Source organism: Maylandia zebra, linkage group LG17, assembly GCF_041146795.1.
Source record: "Maylandia zebra isolate NMK-2024a linkage group LG17, Mzebra_GT3a, whole genome shotgun sequence".
Taxonomy (NCBI): Eukaryota; Metazoa; Chordata; class Actinopteri; order Cichliformes; family Cichlidae; genus Maylandia; species Maylandia zebra.
The window spans coordinates 31,021,417-31,028,329 of record NC_135183.1 but is presented as its reverse complement, the minus strand read 5'-3'; positions in this window follow the sequence as shown (position 1 = coordinate 31,028,329).

The following is a 6,913-nucleotide window of genomic DNA, read 5'->3' as shown; positions in this document are numbered from 1 at the left end:
TCATGACCTTGTATTTTCTCCTCATGTTCCCCTCTTTCCTCCTCTCTCTCTCTTTGGACTAACAATCATACAAAAATAGATTGTATTCAATTGGATGAAAAAATTACATTAATATGAAAAAAAAATACTATTAAGACCACTAATAAGTCCTCTCTCAGTGTACTTTCAAACAAAAGGCAAATAACCAAACCACATGTACATCAAATAAAAGATATAAATATTGAAACACTGATCCAACATTATCCTTTATTGACGGATCATTTCTTACACTTTTACCTGAATGTGGCTCCTGGGTTTAATATCGGAACATATGACAAAATAACCGGCTTCTCTCATTCCATTTCAAACAGGACAGTGGTAACAACAGCAGGCTACGGACAATTTTAAGTTTTAGATTTTAAATAGGCTTTATAAATGTCAATAGGAGCAACAGGACGGTCAAATGTCGCTGATTTTACTACACAAGGACGAATTGCAGGTAACAAACATTGTCGGAAAACACGTTTCCCACACTGCAGGTTACCTGGGTGTAATGTTTTTCAGCTAAAAAGAAACATGGTCTGACTCCTACCTAACTATATAAAGAGTAACTGAAGGTTAAATGCAGCTACTATGTCCTGTTTTAAGCCAGGCACTCATACCACCGCTCAGCCACCATCGCTCTGGCAGAAAGGGCGCTAGAGCCAGAGCAGGGGAGAGGCGAGCTGGAATAAACCATTTTGGGAGGGGGGGGAAAAAGGGGCTAATATCGCCCCTGGTGTGGTGTGAAAAGCCAGGAGTGAAAAGGAGGCTGTAAAAGGCAGTGATCCATTAATAACTTGCAGCACAATGCTTCCTACAGTGAAATTGTCAAATATCATACTTTCGTTTTCTGTGATTTCTACTCTCTTTAAACCCATCCTGTGGGCCAGAAAGGATTTTTAGGAAAGCTATTTTATGTCCCACAGGCCACTTTCACATCCCCATTACATCATAAAATTTTCCTTGATAAATTATATCAAGGAAAATGGTATTACATGAATTTCTTCACGATAAGAAACCAGCTGCTCTATAGAAAGGTTCAACAGCATTCAACAGAGTACATGCTTACCACTATTTTTATTTCACACTGTCATCCTTGAAGTGGATGCTGTGGGCAGTAGGTTTACACAATGGCAGCTACAGGAGAGCTCCTTATTCCAAGGTATGTGCAGCTGGTCATTGTCAAGAACAGCCCACCAGTTTAAAGGAGCTCCAAACCGTAAGATCCATGTCTACCAAAGGCTTTGAGCAGTTGCATAAGCTGCATTGTTTCCTTCCAGACAAAGCAACTGCATCACTGTATCTCATCCACTTGTTAGCCTCCCATGACGATGCATGTACGCAGAATAGCATGGAATGCATCCTGACATGCATGTTTGGTTAATGTACTGTGTCATGATTCAATAACCAATGTGCAGCTTAAGTAACATAATTGCTAGTTGAGTGCTGCCATCTTGTGGCGTAGCTGTAAAAGCTCTCATCTGTCTGTGTTACAGTGTTAACAGTAATTATCGATGAGCACCAGTCCTCACTATATGGATTAAAACAGACACGGTAGAGGTGGGACATTGAAGAGACTACAGCTTTACCAAGTGCGCATTTGTTTTCATTTTTCATATTGATTTTTGCATACATAGCAGAAGAGACATGGAGTCTCAGACAGGTAACATGGGCTTTACACACAACAGTTTACATTCTTCTTGCCCAGTCTGTAAGTGATGAAGCTGTAAAGGCAAAGATTATTCTCATGTGCATCCAATTTCATGCCAGAACTCTGGACAGTGGGGTCCATGCAGGCTGCAAAATAAACAATCTTCCATTTATTTCTATTCTTTAATTAAATTTCCTACTCAATTAAGTTGCCATGCGAAAGAGTCTTTGCTTTTACATTGACGTGGATTTCGTTTTGTTAAAAGCAGGCTGGCTTTATGACGTCATTCTTTTAAATCAGTGTCTATGGAACACCAAAGGGCAATCCAAAATTTCAAGGTCCACCAGTAATGTATAGCTGCATGAGTTCTTCTTATGATTACTTAAAGATGAAAGCAGTTTGAGAGCTTGTTTGCATCATCTTGAGCATCCTGATGGCAGCAACTATTTGGTAGTGTTTTTTTAGAACATTGCTGCTACTGCTTAAAGATTCTTTGGCTTTGCAAGAAGCTCCACCTCTATATCACTTTCACACAGTCCAACAAAGCTGCCTGTGGTCTGACATACAAGTTTCTCCTTCAATGGATTGTTTGGATTCTGAGTGACTCATTAGTCTGTTTGCTTGGCACCACACCAGCATTTACCAAATTCTTCCAACAGATGACGCACTCATTACTTCCTAATTCCCACATCCAGACCTGTGTGAATGGAATGGCGTTTCCTTTGATGCTTGTTTTTAAAGGATTTCTTGGGCAGAGTTTGGCCCAGTATAAGAAATGTATGTACACAAAGTACTGACACAGTAAATTCTTTTGATTGGTCATGTTTTGTGCAGTTGTATTTTGTAATAAAAGTGCTTGTTTTCCCAAACTCTCACAGTGCACCTGGTTAATAAACTATAAATGTCTGATTCTTAATGATTCTAATATTTACTAAAAAGGTGGTGCAGTGGTTAGCAGTGTTGCCTCGAAGGAGGTCTTGGGTATGAACTCACTGGCCAGGCTGGGCCTTTCTGTGTGGAGTCTGCACGCTCTCCGAGTACTCATGCTTGACATAGATTGGTGACACATCCAGGGTGTACGCTGCCTAACGCCCTGTTTCAGCAGGGATAGGCTCTGGCACCCTCGTTACCCTGAATTGGAGAAGTAGAAGAAAATAGATGGGCCTTACTAATGGTTAGGGCTGGTAACTAGAGATGCCACAACAATTTTCCAAACACAAAATTGTTGTTTTGGGGTTTTTTTAAATTGTTAATCTAGTAATAATTAAATTGTCAAATTGTTGTTTTTTAATAAGTTAAAAAAACAACAATTTAGCTGCAGACAAAACAAGAAATTCTGAGAGTTTTCTAACATTTTATATGAAAATAATTCATTTATTAGGTCACTGCAGGACCTACAAACATGGGTATGATGAGTGCTTGGTTTGCATATGAGTTCTCACTTAACTTTGAGCACAGAGTACTGATGAATAACAGCTCTGCCTGCCAATTAACTGTGAGCATTTTAACATAATTGTTTTATTTAAATAGTTTTTATAGGCCTGGAGTCATATCAGACCCATAAAACTCTGTTCTAAGAGTGTGTGTATATATGTGTGTGTGCATGCATGAGTTTGTGTGTGTGCTGCCATGCCTAATTTGCGGAGCCCTTGGCGGAACACACCTGCCAGTTTGAATAAATATTTTTGTTTAGCTGACCCCGTTGTGATATTTCCAAACTAAAACTGCATTTTAAAGATTCTGTAGGGATGTTGAAAGGCCATCTCTGTTAAATATTCATAAAAAGGCCTGTGGGGAACGCCTTCCTCCAGAATCCAAAATATAATATTGATGCCGTCCTCTCCCCCTCTTTCTCTCATAACCTCGATTCCCAGCTTACTGGAAAAAGTGGGTCAAAAAAAATGTTGGGAGGGCAGCCCTAGAAGGTTTACTAGCAGTACTAGAAATACCCCTCAACAAAAAAACCCCAAAGCAAAATAAACAAAATAGAGCACTTTCAGCATAATAAAGTAGAACTGCACCTACGTAATGAAGGGTTTCTCTCTTTAAATTCAATTCAATTTAAATAGCGCCAAATCACAACAATAGTCGCATTAAAATGATAAAGTGAAAGCCCAATAATCAAACCATCCCCTTTGAGCAAGCACTTGGCAACACTGGGAAGGAAAAACTCCCTTTAAACAGGAAGGAACCTTTGGCAGAACCGGGCTCAGGAAAGGGAGCCATCTGCTACAATCGGTTGGGGGTGATGGGAGAAAATACACATTTAAATATAAGTCCACGTGAAACCCGCATATAAACCTGATTTCTTGTGCATTGCTCATGCTTGTGTTTCACACATTCCTGTTTGCATTGCTCAGAAATGTCCCAAAGGTGTCTCACACAAGCAGCAGCAGGATCTGCCCAATTCAATTGTCTTATTGAGCAAGTTCATACCAACCAATATTAGCTGTCAGTTTCTGTAAAATTAACTGGATAGTGCATGTCTATTCATTCTGACGTGTTCATAGATGCAGAATGCACTTCCTTATGTTTGACTATACTGACTTATGTTATCTCTTACTCAGTCTTTAGATTTTAGATTTTAGATTATTTTTTTGCACTTGACTGAACGTGTAAAGCACGAGTTTAAAAGCAGAAGTCTCACAAACCAAAAGGAACCGAAGAACTCTGAGTTCTCTTTTATTAACAATAAAGTAAGCAAGACTGTGGTTGCTTTTTATACTATTGAAGATTACCATATTGGCATATTGGCAAAAGCATCACACACATCTTCAGAGTGATTCCAGATAGCAATGTAATCATTCATCTCGAAACACCTAGACACAAGGTGGTTGTTTAAGTCCGCTGCGTGGCCACATAGATAACATATCTCTTACTCAATGTATGAATTCATTCTCAAAACCTCAGCTTGAGCGCACTCAACCTGTCCTGCATGGGCTCTGACCTGCATTTTCTTCTACATGGGTAAAACAAACTCCTTGCTTTCCACCAGTCTCTTGTTTAACTTGAAAAACCTGACTGACAGCCACAGAAACACCTAAGGAAACTCAGCACTGCCCCACTTTGTCTCTGGTTAATGCGCAATAGAGGTGTTATATGTGACTCACCCTCAGTTGATAGGCCACTTTTGCAGACACGTTTTTAAAAAATAGAGGGGGAAAAAGGATTTTGGAGCAGTGATTGAGAAAGAAGGGTGGGAAATAGAAACCAGAGAGTGGGAAAACAGGAAAAGCAGTTATACCTGAGGGTGTGTTTTATGCTGAGAAACAGCTCCTTCACTGTTCTTATCTATGTGGCACTATATTACCGCAGTTTACTGGAACGCTATCACTTCTGCTTTATTTACAAAGTGAAATAATTGACCAAACATATTATTTTAACTCTATAATATATTGTCATAACTCAGACAGCAAGCCAAAGGCAGATTTTATGTTTTTTGCTTTACACTGCAGATGTCAACAGTGATAATTGAGCCTGTCATTGACCCAGGCAGAGGATGATTGATCTGAAAGGCATACTCGTTCACCTGTGCACACACACACACAGTCACACGTACGCACAAAGAATCACATGTTCTTGTATGCAGTAAAACAAGCAGACACAAACCAATAACATACACACACACTCCTGTTCAGGAATCTCAGAGCAAAACCAGAACGTTCTTCTTTGAAGAGAAGAACAAAACTAAGTGTTGTGTAATGTTGATGACAAGAATAGGCATGCAGAATGTGTCCAAACGAAAAAGCCGCTTTTGCAAACTGAGTACCAGGTTAGATACAGTTTTGTCAAGGTTTATGCTTAAGGAACTTAGTGTGAGGTTACATTTCATGCCACTCAGGCAGACTGCTTAAGTTATTCTACAGCTGAAGGCATCTGCAGTGATTTAAATAAATGCAACAATTAGACAAGGACACGAGTATGAAGATGATAGGAGTTAAAGTTCTGTGCCACCTACGCATATATCAGAGTCAAACAGGGTTTCTAATCCGAGTCAGCGAGATTATGGATGATCTTTATTTCCAGTGAATATGAAGTACTTGCATATGAATCAAAATGCAAATTGGAACAACTTTATTTATTAGTTATATGGAAAACACCAGAGAAAATTTTAACCAAAATCTTTTCAAAGTGTAGGCTTTGTGGTGTACATCACCAGTAGTGGTGATGTAACTATTGTTTTATATGCACAGCTTGCCTAAATCTTGCCTCATCATGGCCGTGAATGTCATAGTAATTTGGGGCTTTTCCCTGGGTGGAATAATTACATAGAAGAACGAGAATAGGGTGTACAAGTTTGGATTTTGGGTTGTTTTTTTCTCTCATTGACACAGTTTACATAAAGGTTTACATACAGGCTCAAAGACAAACATACACCCACACTACTCTTTGTTTATATGCACCTTAACAAGTTGCACCTTGGCCAGATGATTTGGTAACCATGAACAAGCTGGAACTGAACTGGACTTCTTTAAGTTGCTTGAAGACATTTCACCTCTCATCCGAGAAGCTTCTTCAGTTCTAAGGTCAAATGGTGGAGACTCCCAGATTTAAACCCTATGGGATTGTCCCCCCATTTGACCTTAGAAGTGAAGAAGCTTCTCGGATGAGAGGTGAAACGTTTTCAAGCAACTTTAAGAATCCCAGACACTTTATTCTTTCCGAGTTCCTTAGACCAAGCTTCTGGGATAATTCCTGCTGGATAATTGACCAATCTTCTTGGCAGCACTGGGGAAGTTAATTGAAATTGGTTGGTGTTCTCATATGGACCTGGCTTTTAAGCATAACTGAGAAATTTTAAATAGGGTTGAGGTTGGAGCTTTTGAACGCCATTCCAGAATATTAATGTTAGCCTGTTTTATACATTCCAAAAGCAGTTTTGATGTGTGTTTGAGATCATTTTCCTGTTGGAATATCTAAGTGCATCCAAGTTTCAAACATCTAGCTGTAGATATGAAGGAGAAGTCCTCCTTCTTCTTTATTCCATCCACTTTGTGCAATGTATCAATATCACAATAACACACACCTTGTCATTGTAGCAAGTAGTTCCATATTTGTCTCATGTGACCATAAAACTTTACTCTAGAAAGCAGTTAGCTTGCCCATGTGGGCGCATGCAAATTTCAGTCAAGCTTGAAGATGTCAGTATTAGAGCAGCTTCTTTCTTGGTCTGCATGATGGGACGGTGTAAAACTGGCTTTACTGTGGATAGAGACGCTGGTGTTCCAGCCATTTCCATTT